This window comes from Ambystoma mexicanum, chromosome 7q (assembly GCF_040938575.1).
Source record: "Ambystoma mexicanum isolate Mex_15411 chromosome 7q, UKY_AmexF1_1, whole genome shotgun sequence".
NCBI lineage: Eukaryota > Metazoa > Chordata > Amphibia > Caudata > Ambystomatidae > Ambystoma > Ambystoma mexicanum.
This window is the reverse complement of record NC_090941.1, coordinates 21,565,834-21,588,333: the sequence shown is the minus strand read 5'-3', so window position 1 is coordinate 21,588,333 and position 22,500 is coordinate 21,565,834. Positions and strand designations below refer to the sequence as shown.

At 48.9% G+C, this 22,500-nt stretch overlaps 1 protein-coding gene across 1 annotated transcript in view; it reads right to left on the bottom strand.

Annotated features, from left to right (window-relative positions):
* Positions 1-22,500, bottom strand: part of TOMM70 (translocase of outer mitochondrial membrane 70) — a 561,013-nt gene that overhangs the window by 305,065 nt on the left and 233,448 nt on the right. The gene's annotated exons all lie outside the window — the stretch shown is intronic.

Genomic DNA, 22,500 nt, shown 5'->3' with positions numbered 1-22,500 from the left:
GTCACATTTGGAGAAAGGAATGGAATGTAAACAGGCCTTATCACGTACTCCGGAAACATGCAGAACAGAACGGGACATTATCCAAAGCTCGATGTCTAAAGTCAATGAGAATTTTATGCCATGGGATGAACCGACAACCCATTTCCCAAAAGAGACATTGGTGAACCAGGATAAAAATCTTGTCCCCATTTAGGGAAGAATACATTTCAATTTGGTATTCTGTATGCATCACCTACTTCCACCCGCCCCCTAAAAGACACTTTCTTACTGGGGGATAGAAAGTGGTGAGGGGAGAACAGACAGCACAGGCATAACAACGTGGTCCCTTATTCACTTTCCAACTAATTGCTCAGAAGTTTCTATCATAGCAATCCACTAAGAAAGGGATCTGCAAGCACAACCGCTTTCTCACAGTGCTCACTCTTCTGTTAAAGCTATATGCCTAGGTCAGATGCAGACATTATAAAAGGAGACCGAACAAGCATGTGGTCTGAACTTCACCGTAAAATGATGCAATTAATTAATCATTAAAAACACATTTGAAATAAATGGCCAGAGAACAGGGTCGCATGCTTACCTGCAGCAGCGCAACAAACCAAATAATTAAAAAATGAACATACCAGTGTGAAATTATAAACACAATATGTTTCAACTCAGCATCATGTACGATTGTTTTCATGCGCCTTACATTTTCTGTCCTAATATTTTGTTTATGTATTAAATATCAGGTTTATAAAAAAAAACATTTTATTCATAATTACCCATAGCTACATAAGCTACATAAATTCTGATTGTTTTAACATCAACAAATACATGTAAAATGTCATGGCATCAAAGAGAATGTCTCAAAGGACATTCATAAATTAAATTCCATACAGGAAAATAAGATAACCATGAGTAGATTAAAACATATTATAATCCAACTGTCCTATTTTAGTAGGCAATCTCATACCAAAGACCTTCATAACCCAAGAGGTAAAATCCCTAAAGCAAATTTTAGATACATTAGACATTTCACAAATTACTGGGTCATCCCATGTCCAAATCCTTCAAGAGCTTCTACATTAAAGGTTATCAATTTATTTATATTTACCACAGTTCATACCAAAGGCTACACTAAACAAATTGCTTTACACTGTGAGGGGAATTTATTAATTTATTATCAGTTCAATCTTCATGACCATAAAAAACATCCCTAGAAATACCATATTTTCAATAAAGACAACACTATATACTCTCCGGAATTTGGCAACTAAGGCTGAACAGGCTTGAGGGCACCCTCCATATGTGAAGCTGGGAGGTGTGGTTCGAGTGTGGTGTGTTGGGCGTTGTGAGGGGTTCCCCTACCCCTCCGCCCAGCAGGCTGGCAGAGTGTCAAGCGATGATCCACTCTGCACCACTCTGCACCATTGCAGGGTTTTGCCCTCTTAGTCAGCGTGAGAGGGGTCACGTATTACGCAACTCTTTGCCCTCTATGCCAGTTTGAAAAAGGAATTTCATTTTGGATTTTGGGCTATTTCCTCAGCCTTTGCGAGGGAGCAGCTGCGAGGGATGGTATGGTCCAAGTGCCAGTGGTATTACTGTGAAAATTATGAGCAGGAATTGTGTTATGGTTTTTATAAGATTTAGCACTCCTTCACTTCCATACTGTGATGTTCTGTGTATTGTTAACTAGAACATCTAGCAATATCTTAAGGATACTCTAGTTCCTCTGGATTCATGAAGCCAAGTTGATTTTGCAGGTGTCTGTGGAGGCAGAAGTTACCACTCAGCACCTCCAAGCACTGTATTGCTGTGCAAAAGGTATTTTCCATTCCCAAATTCCGAGAACCCAATTTCCAACTAACATGGACTCATCTTCACTCACCCTGAGAAAGTATTGGGTGTGTTATTCCATATAGAAAGTCTGGTACGTGGCTACCTACCGCACCAGAGGTGAAGAAAAACAGAAGGATTAGATTATCCATCGACGGGGGAAAAGGGGAGATGGCAAAAAAGTGTGCAGCACATTACCAGACCTGTGCATCAACTATGCCATCTAATGGGAGAGTTGCCAAAGGCAAAACATGGTTTATCCTATTGTCACCACAAGCATTGGAGTGGATCTAATCTTAGGAAGAGAGGCCAACGGCAAGTTAAACAAGTATATAGCAGTCCAGTGTGACAAAGCCACCTTCTGGCCTTGTCAAGAGGGGATGGGAAGCCTTATCACCCAGGGATGGGAGGCCTACCGGGGAGAAATCCAGAGCCAGTTCTACCCATGAGGTGGGCAGTGGCAGTTGAGAGAGCCCCAACTCCTGCTCCTTCCATCTTGTACCAGTAGGTTATTGTGCAGTACACTGCATTCTCCAGCTTTCTCTCAACCAGATACTTGCCAGTGTGCCTTTTACCTAGCGACCTCACATTTTGTCCATGTGGTAAGAAGAGAAACCCAAGTGAAAAAACAAGAGCCATTGCCCCACATCCAAAGTGTAAAAGAACCAGTAGGTCCATGGAGAAGATAACCAGCAGAGAAAGGCAGCACCCCCACAGAAGTACAGACCGGACTGTAGCAGCATGCCACTAGAAGGAAGGTACACTGGCTGTAGCAGAACAGATCAGAGACAATCAGTGTGGGGCCGCCAGAAGGCTCTGGCATCCCCATGTCGCACGACCAACCCCCAGTAGACTGCCAGATACTGAAAAGGGAGAAGTATTGAGCCTCCCCAGGACCAAACATAACAGGGATATAGAACATCAACACTTACCTTGCTGAGACGCCATGGCTGGTGAATGGCAATCCTGCACAAGTAAAGTGGGCGGGGCTTAGCCCACTAATTATGCCTTTTCAATGAATATACATACACTGTGGGGCAGACCGGGCCAGAGAACAGAACCCAATCCCATGAGAGGAGGGTACATATAAGGGAGGAAGCAAGGTGTTGGGGGTTATTTAGACGAGGTCAGCAGTGTAGTTGGAGGATGACCAAGAGACCAGCAAAAGGGAGGAACGAACAGCAGACGATGTGTTGTGTGGAGCAGGTAGGGTATTGCCTAGCAAGCGGACGTGGTACTATGGTGTAAGGTTCTGTGTTTGTTGGGTGCGAATGTGTAGAAAGGATAATGTAAGGCGTGAATGTGAAGAGACTAGTTTGAAGGGAGAAGTAGAATAATAGTGTGGAGGAGAGTAGTGACAAAGAAAAGGGGTGAGTAGTAGTGTGGAGGAAAGAGTAACAAAGGGTGGAGACAAGACCAAGGAGGAGTGAAACATTGAAGCGACAGTGGAAAGGTGGGAGGAAAGAGAACCAGAATAGAAAGGGCAGTAATGGAGAGTGGCAGAATAGCCAGAATCAAACCATCTCAAGTGTAAGGCACTATCCCAAATCCCATTAGAACACCAACCATCTTATAGACTAGGGACAGCTAAGACGTCCCCGCGGGAGCCTTAGATAAAAGAACAAGTGCCTTTTAGATCAGTCTTGTTCTAATGGTGATACCCTAGACAATAGGGGTTCACATTATTTTTAAATTTCATTGTGCTTCGTTTAAAAAAACTAAAATTACAAGATGCCAACAATTCATACAAATACCAACTTACACACAAGCATTACAACCACCAACCACTGTCATTTCCAGGTTTACTTTCGAAATAGAATAGAATGTATAAATCTGACGATTGCTAATGTCAATGAGTTCTGGTTACTAGTTAAGGGGTGTGAAGCCCACCACAAGTGATGATGGAGCTATATTGGCCTCGATGTCATCGAGGGATTTGGGACTTTCTTCGATGTTGTTGATGGGGTCGACACCGGTCTCGACATTCTCGAAGGAGATTCCAATGCCTCGGGTGCAGATGGCGTCGAAGGGGCACGAGGTGCCAGTAATTTCTCCTTCGGCGAAGTTGTCGATGACGCAGATTTAGACTTCAGAGGTAAGGACGACGCCTTATGAGTTGAGGCTTTTTTTCTCCTCGAGGGTTCATGACGCTCTCGAGGAGTACGTTTTGCCGAGGCCGACGACTCACAGCTTTTATGTTTATCGGGTTTTTTACCCAGGGTATCGCCTCTAGGTATCTCTTAGGGGGGCAAGGCCGCGTTCTCGAAGACCCTTAACATTTTCAAACAAATATTTTCCCACTGAGCCAGGGAGCTGTACTTCTTAGGGCAAGCAACTTTTTCTGGGGCACTGGAGGACAAAGATGAGGGTGATCTATGGCGTCTCTTATTGTGTCTCGAAGTGGATGAGTGGTGTGACCTGCTTATAGATCTCGAACGGGAATGCTATCTTTTTCGACGAGGAGACGACGGTCTCGACTCGACAGAGGTCAATTTTGAGGGGATTTAACAGTCTTACCTTTCTCCAGCTTCCCGCTACGCTCCCTCAAGGCTTTCTCCATCATAGAAAGACATTCTTCACACTCTGAACACAGGTGCTCTGGGCCCAGGCACCATAGACAGATACTGTGGGGATCAGTCAACATCTTTTTACCACAATCCCGACATTTCGGAGGATCAGGGTTTCAATGGAGCGGACTAAGATGCCATTGTGGATCGAAGAATCAATGTTTTTTCTTCACAAAATTTAAAAGTTTTGATTCACTAAGGAACCAAGCATTACGTCTGACGGCTTACGAAAAAAACGTAACTGAGCAACGGATGCTGCGTGCGAATATTTATACCCATGATGTTGACGTCGATACAGAGGCCTCCGAGGGACATCGACTCGAGGGACATAGACGCGCAGCGCCCTCTACTGAAAATAAATTGAGGCCAGCAAGCTGGAAATGAATATCAAAGATAAGCAATACGTGGGAGGACACAATCTATTTGAAACGGTATCCTCCTTCTTTGAAAACCTTTTCCCCATCCTATCACATAGGATATTCCAAAATACTGCCCCCCACCCCATTTTCCGACATGCACACTTTCGCACAACACGAAAGACAATGGACTAACACCAGAGCCGTTTACCTGACATGTCCCAATACAAGGGTCAGGCAAATTCAGGCAATTGACCAGAATCACACACACCTGACTTCCCTTTGCCTTCCCTACAGGGATAAAAGGTGGAAGTCAAGAAGACAGGATCACAGGACGAGCAAGGGAGACTGCACGACGGGAGAGCTAACTCAGTCCTGCAGTTCAAAAGGAGAAAGACGGCGCAAGTCGAGAGGATACCAATAGGAGAAGTGACCTTGCCCTTATCAACAGAGACCGGAATCTTAAGACCGCAAACAATAGCCAGCATGTGTTGCAGCAGATGCCAGCGGTACCCGGGCGCCTTCCCTGCTGACGGCCAAGCCAGGGAGAGACGCATGGCCCAATGGTACCGGCCTTAACTCTACAGACAAGAAAGCAAAACAGTTCATCACAGCCAGTGAGTCCGAGGGGAGAGCTGATAAAGGATCCCAAATGTGTTGAACAAAAATAGCAAATAGGCTAATTGAACTTTGAATAAACAAAGAACTAATGATATAAGAAAAGGGGAAATCCAGCATAGCAGAATCAACCACCACGTGGGTGCTCACTTGAGAAACTCCAGGAGATTACCCTGCATTTGAACTAGTTACCAGAAGGCCTTAGGAGAAAGGCAGAAGGCGGTCAAAGTGGTCATACATTGGTCTGGTCAAATCCTCCATACAGTCAAAAGTCTTTGACCGACAGATTGGGACGTGAGGGGAAACAAATTGTGCATGTTTGAAAGGACTCGTGAGTGCAAGAGTCTAAAGTTTGATGAACAGTGTGTTGCCAGGAGTGAACTCGTCAGAGCAATGTCCACAGTGAAATGTTTGAAAAGACATGGTGATTTGTGAATGAAAGAAAAGCCACCGTGAACCCAAAGGTATGAGGCGGACGATTGAAAAGGGGTCCGAGCCCGAAGGAGGGAGATCCAGGGATGGGAAGTTAACAACCAATGTTCAGTGAGAAAGGAACTATTTAATTGATTTATCGAATACGACTTGTGAGGTGTTTGCGTCCCGGGAGAGGGGGACACAGGGTTGACACCCAAAGCCATACGTGAAACAATTCTTTTTGTTTGTTGAAAATATCAGGCCCTCAAAGGCACGTGACTTTTATTGAAAAGAGACCAAACCATCAAAGAACCTGAACGCTGGAATGGAACTGTTGGCTCGTGCTGTAAAAGCTCAAGTGTGTAGTGTGCTCAGAAAATCCATCTTGTCCCGTGCTGAAAGCGTAAGGAAGGGAGACCCCTGGCAATCACATCCTAGCTTATTATTTGTGAACAATTATTTTATTGAAGCCCCTATCACACACACACACACACACACACTTTCTGATTTGGCAATATTTCTTTTTTTTAGCATAGGCCTTTTACTTTGACCAGACGCCACAAGGACTGCCTTATTTTTTATTTGATGGTCAAAGCTTGCTCCCATCTTAGATTTAGGTTAGGAATTTTTCCACCCTGCATTTAGAGTTTAAAAAAACACCCTTGAATTGTGATCACTTGTGTCCGTCTTTACTGTTGCCACCAAGAGTTCCTTACAGTTCCTAAACGAATGTGCAAGCTACTTTAATACTTTGTGTTCTATCACTAAACAGTTGTTTACATTTTGATACATAGTTTGCCGGTGGCACCACGATTTAATGATACAAGAGTAAACGGTTCTGCAACCATAGGGAAGTTAAACCTAACTCATACCCAATAACAGAATCTGGAACACAGTTAGGCAATATTAGGACTTTTCTCCATAAAGTGCCCTGTAGAATGCTCATTGTATCCCAATCGTCCAAGCGCCAAAGTTCTAAGCCATTGATAACACTAGGAATTCCCTTTACTTACATTTTGCAACAGAACGGTAACAATAAAAAGTAACAAATTGTGGCCTTAAAACACTTCATAAATGATGTTATGTTTCAATTGTCTTATGTTTTTAAAATGAAGTCCTAAGTGTTTTTCTAATAATTCACTGTGTGGGATGTATTGACCCACTCTCTATACTATGCGGCCTCACTCTGCTATCTATGGTGCGAGAAACAGCAAAATGGTGGCAAAACCCTTGTGCATGCCAAAACCTCCAAAACTGCATTTTTCAACACACAAAAAGATGGCTGCACAACCTGCCACCCATGGTGCATGTGTGCTGGAACAGAGCACACGCTGCAGAAAGTGCCAGTGGGCTCCATGACAAGTAAACATGGGGTACCGAGGTACTCCAAAATTCGCCTGTAAATGACATGTACTGTGCTGTTGAAACTTCAAAACGCCTGTACAAAACACTGTCCAACACTCAAAATCTTGCTTGGCGCTAAAATCCATTTAATCTAATGAAGCACTGTGAATGTACAAGGTCCTGAAATGTTAAAAGCATAACATTTTCTCAGCAAAACCGGATTGCCTGTGAATGACAGTTCCTGTCAAAAATCTGTGTGAAGCCACACTGGGCTACCTGTGAGTGACAGCGCCTGTCAAATTGGCTCTCCCGATTAAACTTAAAGTTGTCTAAAACTAAAGATCTGCCGGATTAGCAAATATAAAATGGCTGTTGCTGAAAGGAACACTGATCTCAGTTGTTTTGATCCGACAGGTTTAAATCTAAGAATGTAATTTATCTATGTCATCTGATGCAACAAGTTTGTGTTGCGCAGATTTTTAAGTCAAGAAAGTCAAAATGTAACTTAAGCTGGCTGGGCCTGCAAAAAGTTGAAAAAAAGGTTTCCACCCAAGGGGAGGGCATTTCTCTCAGCAAATGCTCGCTGACCTATGATTATTGTGGGGTAGGACAGACTTTTGTCTGCTCCCAAGGACTGAACAATGGCAGATTCTCCAGGCCAGGAAATGGACGTGTGAAAAGGTCGTAAACCAGGCTTGCAGAAGGAAATCCCAAAGGTGGGGGGATGTTCCTTGCCTCCAGAGAATGACAAATGTCGGACCATTTGCTGCTAAGAATATGTAATGAACATTTTTTTTTTTTAGGACTTCTAACTCGTTATCAGAAGTGGTGAAAAATATAAAAAGGGCAAAATTGTTACTCTAATTTTTGGCCCTACATTGCAAAACGCAGTGGAACTGTGTAGCATAGCATATTCTGAACAGGAATGGCAATATATGTGGTTTTATGCAAACTGTATTTATGCTAGATTTGTTAAACTTTGAACACACATTCCTATGGTAAACACGCATATTTGTGCAAATTTGGAGAAAGTTTGGACAATGTTTTCATGGAGAAATGGACAAAATGCTGCAAAAAGGCGAAACAAGGTCTGGTCAGGTCCTGATTCTTTTCTCCACGGAAGCTGCTGCCCCCACAGGTCCCCCAAAGATGTGCAGTCAACTACTGAAGGTCACAGCAGAAGTCTCCACACCCCAGAGGGAAAAGGGGAGTGAGAGAAAATAAGGAACAAGTTACTTACCTGTAACTGTTCTCCAGCATGGGTCTGGCATAGATTCACATGCTCATGAATATTCCCCGTCAGGCTAGGAATCCTCGGTACAGAAAAAATAAGTATCAGTTTCGTTTCTGATCTGTCTTTCCCATTAGTAACCAATCACTGATCTCTGGGTCATACTGCCCACAGCCAATGACTGCCCTCTCCCCAAGCCCCGCCTCCGGCAGCCATCCTCAGATTTGGTAGCACGTAAAGTGGCAGTATGACCAAGTGAAGAGCCGCAGAGGGGTAGGCGGGAGGGTTCGCATGTGAATCCATGCCAGACCCATGCTGGAGAACAACAGGTACAGGTAAGTAACTTGTTCCTTCACCAGCATGGAGTCTGGCATGGATTCACATGCTCATGAATATAAGATTAGATAGTAGTACACACATGCACAACCACGGGAGGTGGCAAAATGCTCAACATTAAGCAATACATAAACTCAACATTAAGCAACTCTTAACTCCTCACCAGGCCCTTCAGGCGAACAGGTTGTGCAGCACTGCTTGGCCGACCCTGGACTCCTCCCTGGAATCCTGATCGACGCAGTAGAATTTCGTGAAGGTGTGTGTCGACCTCCACGTAGCAGCCCTGCAGATGTCCAGCAGGGTCACACCAGACAAGAACGCCGTGGTAGCAGCGATCGCTCTGGTCAAATGGGCTCTCGGACGGCCGGGCAGAGGTCGGTTTGCCAACCGGTGACAGTGCATGATACAGCCGGAGAGCCATCTGGAAATGGAAGCCTTCGAGAGAGCCTTCCCTTGATTCACAGGACCAAAGTTCACAAAAAGCTGTGACGTCTTCCGAAAACTCTTTGTGCGGTCCACGTAGAACTTCAGCGCTCTAGCTACATCCAGCGAATGCAAAGTCCTCTCGGCCGGCGACAAAGGCGACGAGAAGAAAACTGGTAACACCAAGGGCTCGTTGAGGTGGAAGTCAAACGGCACCTTGGGCATGAAGGAGGGATGTGTCCTGAGCACCACCCTCGTGTCATGAAAAGTCAAGTATGGAGGCTTGCAAGATAGGGCCTGACTCTCTCCCACGCGTGTGCGGAGGTGATGGCACACGAAAAGCTGTTTTCCACGAAAGGAACTTCAACGGTGCCATATGCATAGGCTCGAAAGCCCCCCCCCCCCCCCCCATGAGCCTAGTCAGCACCACGTTGAGCTCCCATGCCCGGGCTGGGGCCTTCACCGGTGGGAATGAGCAGAATAGTCCCTTCATAAATTCCTTCACCATGCGATGAGACCACAAGGACACCCGTCCTGCTGTATCTGGAGATGGCAGCCAGATGTATCTTGATGGAGGTGTGAGCTAGTCCAGCCTTGGCCAACGACAGTAGGTACGGCAGTACTTGAGGGGCCGTAATCCGTAGAGGGTTAATCTTCTGTGCCCGGCACCAGACAGAGAACCTCTACCATTTGTGTCCGTAACACTTGAGAGTTGAGGATGCCCTGGCCTTTGCAACAACCTCTCTGCAGTCGGCCGGTATATCGTATCCTCCAAACTCTAGTGCTGCAGGAGCCAGGCCTGCAAGTTCAGAGACTTCGGGTCGTGATGAAGAAGGGCGCCTCCTTCTCTGGAGAGAAGATCCGCATCCACGGCAGTTTGACTGGTGGGGACGCCGATAAGTCCAGAAGGTCCGGGAACCAGATCTGTCTCGGCCACGCCGATGCGACGAGGATCATCCTGCACCGCGACCTCTTGAGCTGGTTGACGAGCCGGAGTAGTAGTGGCAACGGCGGGAAAGCATAGAGGAACAGGTTGTCCCAGGGGAACGAGAAAGCATTGCCCATGCTCCTCGGTTGGGGGAAGCTGCTGGCGAACCTCTGGCACTTGGAGTTCGTCGCCGTCGTGAAGAGATCGACCTGGGGTCTGCCCCACAGCCTGAAGAGTCGATCCACTTTATCCTGACGTAGCTCCCACTTGTGGCACGAGCGCAGCTCCCTGCTGAGTGAGCCGGCGATGGTGTTCTTTATCCATGCCAGATGAAAAGGTACCAGAAACATCCCCTGGTCGGGGGCCCAGTGCCACAGATCCAGGGCTTGCATGTATGATAGGTTATTTATAACATGCTTAATACCCAGGAGGTTTCTAAGCGCGGACCCAGGGATCAAACCTGTGTTGCTCCATGTCGTCTTGTTTCCAAGTCGAGCACGCTGCCGCTGAGCTATCCTCCTGGGACCAGGCTCCCTTGGACTGGGCTGGGGATCTGGTTCCACCCTGCTTCCTGATGTAGAACATTGTGGTGGTGTTGTCAGTGAAGATCCTCACCACCTTGCCCTTGAGGGACGGAAGAAAGACCTGAGGGCCCAAAACACTGCGCGGAGCTACAGAATGTTGATATGAAGCTGTTTTTCCTCCGGGAGCCAAAGACCTCTCGCGTGGAGATCTCCAGTATGCGCTCCCCACCCTTCCAAGGAGGCATCCGTCGTCACTGTTACCTGGTGAGCTAGGGTCTGAAAGTCTGCGCCCGCCGTCAGATGAGTGCGGGTGCCCCACCACGGGATCGCTCGTCGGATCCTGTCCTCGAAGCTGCCGGTCGCCTGGATCCAGCGAGCGTCGAGGAACTCTTGCAGTGGACGCATTCGAAGTCTGCACAGGCGTACCAGATAGATGCAGGAGGACATCATCCCGAGAAGGGATTTGATGGATCTTACCCTGGCTATGTCCGTGGCTAGCAGGCGTTGCACCTTGCCCAGGATGGCTTTCGCCCCTTTTTGTCAGATGGCGAGGCCAGCCGTGCTACTGTGTCGAGCTTCGCTCCCAGAAACAGGGCGACCTGCGAAGGGACCAGATGGGATTTGGGGGAAGTTGATGGAGAACCCCAGGTCCGTGAGTAGCTGGACGGTCTTCGCTGTGTGTTCTACGGCGAGCTCCCTTGTCCTTGCTCGGATGAGCCAGTCGTCCAGGTAGGGATAGACGTGGATCCCTTGTAGGCGTAGCCACGCTGCCACCGGTGCTAGGCACTTGGTGAATACCCTGGGTGCCGACTTTAATCCGAACGGGAGGGCCTTGAACTGGTAGTGTCGTCCTTGGACAACGAACCTGAGGAAGTTCCGGTGTCCTTTTAGAAAGGGGAAGTGGAAGTAGGCATCCTTCAAGTCAAACGACGACAGGAAATAGTCGTCCTCCAGCTGTCCCAGCACGTGCTAGAGGGTGACCATCCGGAACCTCAGCCTTGATGTACTTGTTCAGTCGCCGCAGGTCCAGGTGGGGACGACAACCTCCTGTGTTCTTCTTTACGAGAAAGTATCTTGAGTAGACCACGGAGCCCTGAAGTCTCTTTGGGACGAGCTCGATGGCACCTTTCTTGAGCATCGCCCTTACCTCCAGCAGCAGCTGGGGTATGTGGTTTTCCTTCCTAGCCACGGGTGGCACGCAAGGTCACTTTAGAAACTCGAGGGCATGCCCCTGGGCCACGGTTTCCAGCACCCAACGGTCAGTGAAGATGGACTCCCACACGCTGACGAACTTCGCCAGCCGGCCTCCCACCAGGGGGTGCTTTGTTGGGGGCCCGACGCCACAGTCAGTTCAGTCCTGTTTCGAGGCCGCCTTGACCTCCCTGGCGACGACGGCTGGAACCTCCAGACTTGCCCCGTCCTCTATAGGTCTCCTGCGACAAGGAACGGGCCGCTTGATGGTAGGTAGAGGAGCCGCTGCTGGAACCTATGGAGGCCCCTTGCTTGCCTCCGGTGTTCCGAAAGGCCGGCCGTCATTGCTGGAGAACTCCCAGGGCTCGGGCTGTCTGTGTCCATTTTGATGGCTTGCAGGGACTCATCGACCGTCTTTCCAAACAGGTTGTTTCCATCGAAGGGCATGTCCAACACTTTGGCTTGTACGTCCTGGCAGAAATCCGTCGCCTTAAGCCATCCGCGCCATCTGAGGCAAACACGGTTGCCCAACTGGCGGAAACCAGCGTCAGCGATGTCAGTCGCCACCGTTATGGCGTGGTCCGACACCACCTCGCCTTCTTGCAAGATTTCCAGGGCTTCTGCCCTCTTTTCTCGTCCGGCAGGAAGTCCAACAAGGGAGCGATTTTATACCAAAGTTCCCTGTCGTAACGGGCAATGATAGCCAGGGCGTTGGCTGCCTTAATCGTTGCCGCCAAAGTGATAACTAGTCATCCCATTGTGTCGAGCTTCTTTCCCTCGCCGTCCGGCGGTGAAGTCCATGCCCCCTCCCCCTTCTTCCTGGCCGCCGCCGAGACAACTGAATCCGGGGTCGGCTGTGCTCTAAAGCATAGAGGGACCGCGTTGGGGACCCGTTACTTCTTTTCGTATCGGTCACTTTTTGCCGGCGTCGTGGACGGGTTCTTGAGGAGGGAGAGCCCCTCATCCCAGATGTCATCCAGTAGAGGTACCGCAAGGACCCTCTTCCTCTTGGTCTCTCGACGTTGATAGAGGAACCGTTCCTTTTCTTCGGGGCAGAGCTGGAAAAGCTTGGATGCCCTGGAGATCATCGCATGGAAGGATCCAATCGCATCGGACAGGGAAGCCCGGGGAGGGACGAAGGGACGTCCACCCCGTCATCGCCGCCCTCGTTGTCTGTGCCCGTCGTGGCCGTGTCCGTGTCATCCCCGCAGACCATGGAGAGGGAGGAGGGTTGAGCAGGCCTCGAGGGCTGGAAGGGTGCGGGAGGATGTGTTCTTCTCCTCTTGGGTGGTGGGCTTCCCGACGGGCCTGCCCCTGGCTCCTGCGTCGGGCCTGGCTCCGGCTCCTCCGTCTGGGGTAAAGGCAATCTAGTCCTTATTTCAGAGCACAAGGATTGAATTGCCAACAAAATGGCAACCGAGTTGTCCTGCGGCACTGGCTGCGACGGGTGTGACGGTTGGTCTGGGGACCCGTCGGCGCCGACGTCGCTTTCGTCGTCCCCCTCGTCGGGATGCCTCTCGACGGGCTGGTCTTCCTCCATGCACGAGTCGTGGCTCTCAGGGACTTCGACAAGTTCCTCCTCGGAGGCTGTGTCTGAATCCACGACGGCCGCTACCCCCCCCTTCTTTCTCCGCCGGGGGCTTCGTGGGGGTTCTTTTTGATGGGCTTGAAAGATGCCTCCCTCCGAGGTGGCAGGGAGACTCTGGGCCTCGAGGCCGCTACCACAGGTGTAACCTCCGCAGGCTGCGCCAGGGTTGCCGCGACCTTCTCGATAGAGGCCTTGGCTGGGTGAATCCAGGCCTTAGTCACCGACGGTGTGCTTGTGGCCTTCACCTTGCGGGAGGACTCCCCACCTTGCTCCCCATCAGCCGAAATCTTCGAGATCGACCGGGGCCTCTCCAGAAGCTTGGCCGGGTTCTCGGATTTCCTCTTACCCGAGCCAGAGCGTCAGCTCGTGTTCGATGGCGGCGGGGAGGATGCGCCCTGCCTGGCAGCCGAGGAGCCCGACCGTTCGGCACTCCCGGTGCCCGCAGACTCGCGGTGCGTAGCCTTCTGTTGGGCCCCCGTCGCCGGGGCGCCCTCACAGGACTTACAATACTGCTCAGATTTCCTTTTTCTTATCACCCGACGGGCTCTTTCCCTCCAGCCAGTTGGCGAGACCAAGATGGCGGTCCCTCATGGTCCGCTCCGACATGTTCCCGCAAAACGCACAGTCCTCCTCCACGTGCGTTTTGTCCTCGTGAAGACAGTAGAGGCATAAGGAATGCTCGTCTTCCTTGAACACGTTCAGCAGCTGGCATCCAGGGCAGGCCCTCAACAGCTTCCTGGGGGTCGAGCTCCCTTTCTCCGGGGCCATGTCCAGGGTAGGCCTCAAACTTCTGGAATCCTCCAAAAGCGTTGTTCGATGAAATCTTCACCCTTGAGGGGCGTAGAAACTATCGAAACGGGTCCCCGTTGATCGGATGTAAAGACAGTGGAGCTTGAGGCTCAATTTAACCGAAAAATTAGAAATTCTCTTTGAAAAAGCGCAAAAACGTAGCAAAAGCTCGAGAGCTATAGCACAAGGACTCCCAACACTTGAACGTGCGGTAAAAATCTGAGGATGGCTGCCGGAGGCGGGGCTTAGGGAGAGGGCAGTCATTGGCTGTGGGCAGTATGACCCAGAGATCAGTGAATGGTTACTACCAGGAAAGACAGATCAGAAACGAAACTGATACTGATTTTTTCTGTATCGAGGATTCCCAGCCTGACGGGGAATATTCATGAGCATGTGAATCCATGCCAGAACCCATGCTGGAGAAAAACACAACACAGGTCGCTCTCTCTCACTCGAAACAGCTGACCACCTGCAGAGGGCGAGAAAATTATAGTTACTTTCTCTCAAAATATCTCTCTCCCGCCTAGTCCCCTAGAAAAGATTTATACCTGTTTAGCCTTCCTGAGATCTGAAAGGCTTGTATTTAAGAAGTTTCTTTGATAGTTCTTACACTTTTAGAACCGATGAAGAAAAAAAAAAAAACGTCTTTAACACAGGTCCCCAACTCTTCGTATACACTTGTGCTACTCAAGGAACCTTGGTAAGAGCAGTAGAGCAGACAGGCTTATCATAGGAGGAAGATATGAGCTGTAGGTAATTGCACTGAACCCAGTTAGTACAGTAGGCCAAAGAAACACTTACACTTCTAAAGTTATAATCAAATATAATGTATGATATTTACAAAAGGAAGTTAGAAATATACTTAGTTCAAATAACCAACACACTTGGGAATACTTGTGCATACTTTTCAAAGGCCACTGTTTCAGTGGTAGTTGCTCGTGGTACAATTGTTACAGAGTTTGACACTAATGACAGTTTAGTTGTACCGTATTATCGGTACGACGGCACACTCGCGTTAAGACAAAGATATACAGTAATTTTATTTAGTTAGCAAAACCACATAACAGTCTTTTAGGAAGGAAAAAGGTTGGTTAGTCATACAGTAGCAGAGCTTAACATTCTAGAGGCACGTTCCCACCAAAGACAAAAACATACACACACAGACCTCCCCCTTCCAGAACGGCAGAAGGGCTAACAAACGACAACCATGCTAGAAATGGAGAAAAAAAAAGAAATGAGCCACCAGGTTAGAACATAGGTGACCCTATTGTGCACAACCGAGACAGAATACAGTCTGCGGTAAAAAATAGCACAACAGTTGTTAGAACTCGTCCACTGCCACAAGCCATAACTAAAGGGTTGTCTATGTGATTAAAAAGTCACCGGAGCAGAGAGAAAGGGGATACTAGGTATGCCCTTAGCACTCCAGATAAGGTGGTTTGTGCTAATCTCTCAGAGTACAAAGTTTTAGGAGGAATATAAAGTATCCCTCAATCCTTAAGGGAACTGTAGTTAGTAAGGATAAGAAAAGAATCTCAAAGGAGAACCCAAAGGGGTCCTAGCAACACTGCCTAAGGAGCTGTGTGCTGCAAAAGTTAAACACAGTTGCCTTAAGAGATGGAGGCAAGTAGACCCCCATAGTAAAGGTAAAACACAACAGAGTTCCAAAAGTCAGAGCAAATAATGGATGAGTGGAAAAAGGCTCCACTCTTTCGGGATAGAAGGAAGTGTCCAGAAGTCCAGAAAAAAGTTCTGAGGGTCACACTAGGAGAGGGGATGAAGCATACAAATGATAAATCAGCACCTCAAGGCAAGAAAGGGAAATAGTACACAGGGTAGCCAAAACACAAGCCCAACATGTCAAATGATCCAAGGGTCTTTAGAGGCCAAGAATGGTGCAAGCTGGTTACAAACTGGGGCTTATGTAAAACTAAGCACGCAAGATCGTGGATCATTAATGATTCTGGCAAAATGGAGGAATGGACAATTTTGATTCCAGTTAGACTACATTTTCATCTCAGACTACATATTTCACTTATTCATTCCAGTGATCTCCACCTTTACCAGCAAGAGTGACCATGCATTTATTGTCACTTATTTTAAATGTGAAGTACCTGAATGTCAAACTAGGGTTGGGCTTAAGTATTTCTTCCCATTTAAGAATGGTTATGGAATTCAATGTCAGTGGCATTCAGTTTCTAAACTGTCAAATGCTTTCACATCTCTATGCAAAGGTTGTGAGAATTATAACCCAATAGCTCTAAACTATTAAGGGTGAGAAGGGTTAGAAAAACACTGGAGGATCTTCTACTTAATCTACCGGCTAAAGGCAATAACTTGAGTGCAGGCAATCATAACCACACATTTGATTCCAGAGCTCTTGAAAAGAAAAAAGAAAAAAAGATTAAAAGATAGCCTGGCTACTACCTCATTGCTTGGAAATATTTCTCTTTACAGCACCTTTAGCTCCATTTTATGGACCCCCAAACCTTTTGCTTGTTTTAATTTTTTTAATCTGAACTGAACTTTGTACAGTGCAGTGAAGCTAAACTGGCCTTTGCTCATTTGTCATGGGGTAACTTAATTACTGGGAAACATCGTTTCCCTTAGTCTTGTTATGTTGTTGCCACTTGTTATCACTTTTGTTAACTCTATCATTGTACAATGCATTTTACAATTAGGTACAATGGATTATACTTTTTGTTTTGTCCTAGACTAACACTCACAAGAGTTTGGGTTAATTTAGGTGTGCCTAAGGGGCAAGCTGGTGGCAGCAGTAACTTTCGGTGTATTTTGATTAAGCCTTACCGCATTTGGCTACCTATGGAGGCTAGAGTCCAAACATGGTTGTGCCACAAGGTTTTTCGTTAGTCTCTTGGCCATCTTGTCACTAACCCTTCTTCCCGACCTGTGAGAACAGGAAAATTCTTATAAGGACTTCTAATGCTCGGTAAAGCTGAGGCTTTTCGCGGGCTACTGTATGGCCATGTGCGTTTGCTGCCAGGGAGTGGTTTGGGACGATCTGGTCCTAATCCACAAAATAGTTTTAGTGTGTCTGAATGGTATGCATGAGCTGTGCCAACAGTGGTTCTGATTGGACCACTGCAGGGGTGTGTGTGCGCAAGCCAGATCTTAGTCAGCTCTTACCTGCCTTTTGGATAAAAAGAGGACCCCTGCACCCATTCTAGAGAGATCCTGGAAGAAACCTGAAGGAGCCAAGTATGCGGTCCATCTGCAGGACATGGAAGGAGACCGCGGACCAGTTGGAAGAAGGCCTGGCAAGCAACTTCTGCTGCTGTCCACGTCCTGTGAGGGAGCTTCGACCCTTGGAGTGGAGGGAACATCCATTCTCAATGTCAGCTTGGGGTTCTGCAAATGAGAGCCCTCAGAAGTGACCCTGGATCGTCTAGTGGCTGCCCATTGCAGAGTTTGGGCTACTGAGCTGCAGATGTTGCCGCTCCGCGTTGAGACCTGTAACTTTGGTGACCGACAGGCTGTGCTACAGGACTCCCCTCACCAAATGTTGTGGTTCCAGCATAGATGGGACCACAGGAACGAGGCGAAGCACAACTGTAACAAGTGTGTCCACCTGCATCGATGTGCATCGGTGGCCGTCGTCCAAAACAGCTTCCCTGCATCCAGTCCTGTGGAGAGGGGCCCTGCATCAAGTTCGTCTGCATTCTCTATCCAGAACACCTTTGTAAGGAACTCATGGTGGCAACAGTAAAGACAGACAAGTGATCACAGTTCAAGGATGTTTATTAAACTTTGAATGCAGGTTGGAAAAATGCCTAATCTAATAAGAAAAACCCATTGCCAATCCTTACGCTAAATACAACAGCGTGTGTGATAGGATGCTCAGGAAACAAAGAAGTCAGAATGCGACTGTCTGGGTCTCCCGTCACCACATTTTGAGCACGGGACAAGGTGGGACTCCGGAGCACAGCACATGCTCGAGCATCCCCAGCACAAGCTAATATTTCCACACTCCGCTTATCAGGGCCTTCGGTGGTAAAGTCTCATTTCTACAAAAAGTATCTTGCCTCCGAGGACTTGATGTCTTCAAGATTAATAAACAAAAGTTACTTAGCAAGATCAGGTCCCTCGGTATACAAGTTTCTCGCTTCCAAGGGTCTAATGGGCTCAAAATAAACACAAAAAGTTAATAAGTTCTTCTGTGATTGCATTTGGGTGATTGCTCTTCACCCTTGGGTCCCCCTTTTCCGGGCTCAGACCCCTCTTAAATATCAGCCTCCCTCCATCGGGTTCACCCTTTATGTATTCAAAAGACTCTCACACTCTTCTTTATTTCATTCACAGATTGGTGGGTAATGGTTTTTCACCCTTGGATCCCCTTCTTCCACGCTCAGACCCTTCTCAATTGTTAGCCTCCCTCTGCCGGGTTCACTACGGCTTTTTAAAACCATTTCATCTGGGGCGTGGCTAGAGCGTCGAAGGTGCGGACGCTCCTTTGATGGCCCCACGCTGAGCCCGCTATAACTCATGTTTCCATGGGATTTGGCACCCCTTCCTGGGGTGTAATGGTCGTTTAAGCGTGGGAGGGTCTGGAGCGGATGCTGGCGTGGGGGTGAGGGGCTGGAGCCCCGGGAAGACTGAGCGAGCGTGCCGAACCCCGTGGGCCCGCCGCCGCGTCACCCCAAGATGGCGGGCGGGACAGCCCGGACCTCCAGCACCCACACTTGGAGTTCCGACGGCAGGGCTTGACGGAGTAGCCTTGCCTGCTGTGCCACGTCTGGACTGCACAGTCACCCCGCTCCCGACACCAACCCGAGGGAGGATCTCGCCGAAGCCTGCCTGCTGCCTTCCTGCTCCCCCTAAGCATATGCCAAGGCGTGGCATTGCAGTTCCTGGGCCTGGGGTGCCGCTGTGGCGGACTGCGCCGCCAGCTGGACTGTGCGCCTCTGGGGTCCCCGGGGAATTCGGGACCTGCCGGGCTCTTCTTCTCGCCCAGGCTCGGAGCCCTTGAGGGGCTGGGACATATGGCCTATGTTGCTCTGTCTCGGCCCGGGGGGGCTGCATCGTGAAGGGGGCCCTCTGGAGTCGCAGCTGCATGGAGAGCCGCGTTGCTACACAGGCAGCTGGAATAACTGCCAGAATCGGGCGGCTAGTCTCGATCCAGGCCCTACAGGATAAATCCGAGATCCTCAAATTTAAATAGGAGGACTGAGAACAAAGCTGGCAGAATATGTTGGCTACTTCTTCCAATCTCTCCTCCCACAACTGGACAAACCCCAACTGTTACTGGACCGCACCCATAGGCTGCGCCCACAACAGGGTGTGGTGTCAGAATGTTCCCCCCGATGTCATAACAAGAGTTCATTTCTACACCACTAAGGAGGCCATCTCAGCAATAAGCCGCTCTAAGGACGAGCTGTCCTTCCAGGGTTCTCCCCTTCAGATTTATCAAGATCTCTCCCTCCTCACGCTACAAAAGAGAAGATCCCTCCGTCCGCTCATTCTCTTCCTTCAGGATCACCAGATCCGGTACAGATGACTGTTCCCGACCATGCTTCAATTCTCCTGCAAAAGGCCCCCTTCGGAAAATCAGCCACCTTGAAGATGCAGAGAGGATCCTGCACCCGGACTCGCCTGGGGATGCTGCTAAGCTTGCCACCGAGGGCGCGGAGGGCGAATCCCCCGCCTCCTCACCAAAACGTAGACAAACTTCCTGGTCAAGAGCGCCGAGAACTGGGAGGAAACGATAACCCATGGCGGTTGCATTGGAAATATGGAACGCTGGAATATCAGATGCTGTGGAGCAAGTGATGAGCTGGCGTGCCTCTGGGCCGCCTCCGACCTCACTGGGTACAGCCCAGCACCTGTCCCTTCTTCTCAAATCGACCCGTCTCTCTGAGGGGACTCTGCCATTCCCAAAGCTAACAGTTGTTATCGATAGCGGGCTCCCCGCGGCCCATGCCTTGTTCCAGTGTACACACCATCTATGAGTCCTTTGAATGGAACACAATTCTGGTTGCTTGGCCATGTTAGCTGAGGGCTCTGTTTTGGCCCAGTTGGCCAAGGGGGGTGGCGTACCCAAAACCTCAGCCCCCCACCGTTTAAAGTTCCGGTCTCCCATTGATGGGCCGGATTAAATTCCCAAAAACAGGGTGTCATGCAGCTGTGGACCCTCCCACCCCCCCGCCCCGAGGGGATGGCTGATCCACTTCCATCTCAACGCCCCCCCATCCAGAGCCCGTGATAGCTGAGAACTCCACCCGGATTACTAGACCTTGAGAGTTGTCTCCCTCAATGCTAATGGGCTGAACTCTCCCCACTCAAACGGAGATCTATGCTGCAGAGATTGCAAGATGAAAACGCTGCAGTGGTTCTACTACAGGAGACTTATTTATTGCCCTCAGACTTTGGGCGGTTACGATCCAGATCCTTCCCACTGCAATTTCTAGCCTCTGACGGTACCAGGAAAGGGGGGGACAGCAGTTTTCCTTGCTAAGGGACTGGACCCTCAGATTCTGGGAACAAAACTATGTCCCGAAGGACAATATGTGGCAGTTAAGTGTCTCCTGCTGGGTCCGTTATATACTTTCATCTCTGTGTATGCTACCACGATGGGCAATCTGCCTTCTACGATTCATTGGGTCCTACTCTCTCCCCCTTTATCGAAGGCAAACTGATCGGAGGTGACTTCAACGGGGTTCCAGACCCCACAAAGGACAGGTCGCACCCCCCCACCGCCCAAGGACTTCAAAGCCATAGCTCTTCTGCGCCTCTTTAGAACTCTAGATGTGGTAGACTTGTGGCGGGTACTCCACCCGACTGAGAAGGATTTTTCCTTCTACTACTTTGTACATAGGATCTTTTCAAGGATTGATCTCTTCCCGACGTCTCCTCAACTACTAACCTATGTTAACGGGGTATCCATCTGAACAAGGATCCTATCCGACCACGCACCGATAACCCTGGAGCTACGAGCATGTCGTTCGCCTTCCAACGCACCGCGAAGATGGGCCCTGTGCGACCCCATGCTTAACGAAATGCTGCTGAGAGACTCAATTTCTACAACAATTCAGAAGTTTTTGTTTAAGCGAAAACGCAAACGCAGACACCTCCCCAGCAAACACCTGGGACACCATGAAGGCTGTGGTTTGCAGGGAACTGATAGCCCAAGGAGCGGCATACCATAGAAGTAAACGTCAGTCCCGCCTGGCCCTTGAGGCGGATCTACAGGAAGCCGAAAGAATACATAAATTAAAAGGCTGGATAACAAAGACCCAACGCGCTGTCCGCACCGCCCGACAAACTAGAAGCCCACTACGCTGAACACATAGCACATCTCATGGCTAAAGCCAGGCAGTTTTACTACGCTACGAACAAAGCAAATAAACTGCTGGTGGCTAAATTAGCCAAGGCTAAGAACAACAAAACAATTCTAGGTCTGCAAGATCAACGGGGCATAATTCATTATGTCAAGCAAGAAAAGCAGCAGCTAGCAGCAGCCCACCTGACTCAGGTAATGACCGCACTCCCACGAGACCAAAGGGAGCAAATGGAATACTTACAGGTGGCAAGGATCCCCCAGCTGAAGTCCTTGCTCCAAGACAACCTGGATGCCTTAATTAAAGGTGAGGAGGTCCAAGATGTCAAAATCTCTTAAACCCCGAGCTCCTAGCCCTGATGGATTCTCCACCAGATTTTATAAGATTTTTCGGGCCCAACTCACCGCCCCTTTGGTGGCACTCTTTAATTCCTTCAGAGAATCAGGTACCGTAACCCCCTCCATGCAGGAGGCAATCACCATTCTCCTACCTAAACCAGGGAGAGACCCAAAGGACCCAGAATCCTATAGGCCAATTGCCCTATTAAACAGACGCCAACATCTATTCCAAAATCCTTGGCAACCGCCTATCTCCGATTCTGTCCGACATAATTCACCCCGACCAAACTGGCTTCATTAAAAACAGATCCACAGGGGATAATATTCGTAAAGCTTTAAATTTGTTAGATCTTGCCTCTCAAGACTCTCAGAAACTGGTATTGGTCGCCCTAGACGCCACCAAGGCGTTTGATAGAGTGGACTGGACCTTTATGCGCCACTCGCTTGAGGCATTTCGGTTTGGACTGGCATTCTAGAGGATGATCCTGGCCAACTACCAGTCCCCGAAAACTCTTGAGAATTAATGGTTCACTCTCTGCCCCAATCCCCCTAACCTGCCGAACGACACAGAGATGCCCCCTATTTCCGTTACTGTTTGCGCTCGTCATGGAACCCTTTGCCCAAAAAGTCAGACTGAATGAGAACATTAAAGGGTTCTGAGTTGGCTCCTCCCAACACAAAATAGCCCTCTATGCAGATGACGTCCTGCTCACCATCTCGGAAGCTGATTCCTTGTTAAGACA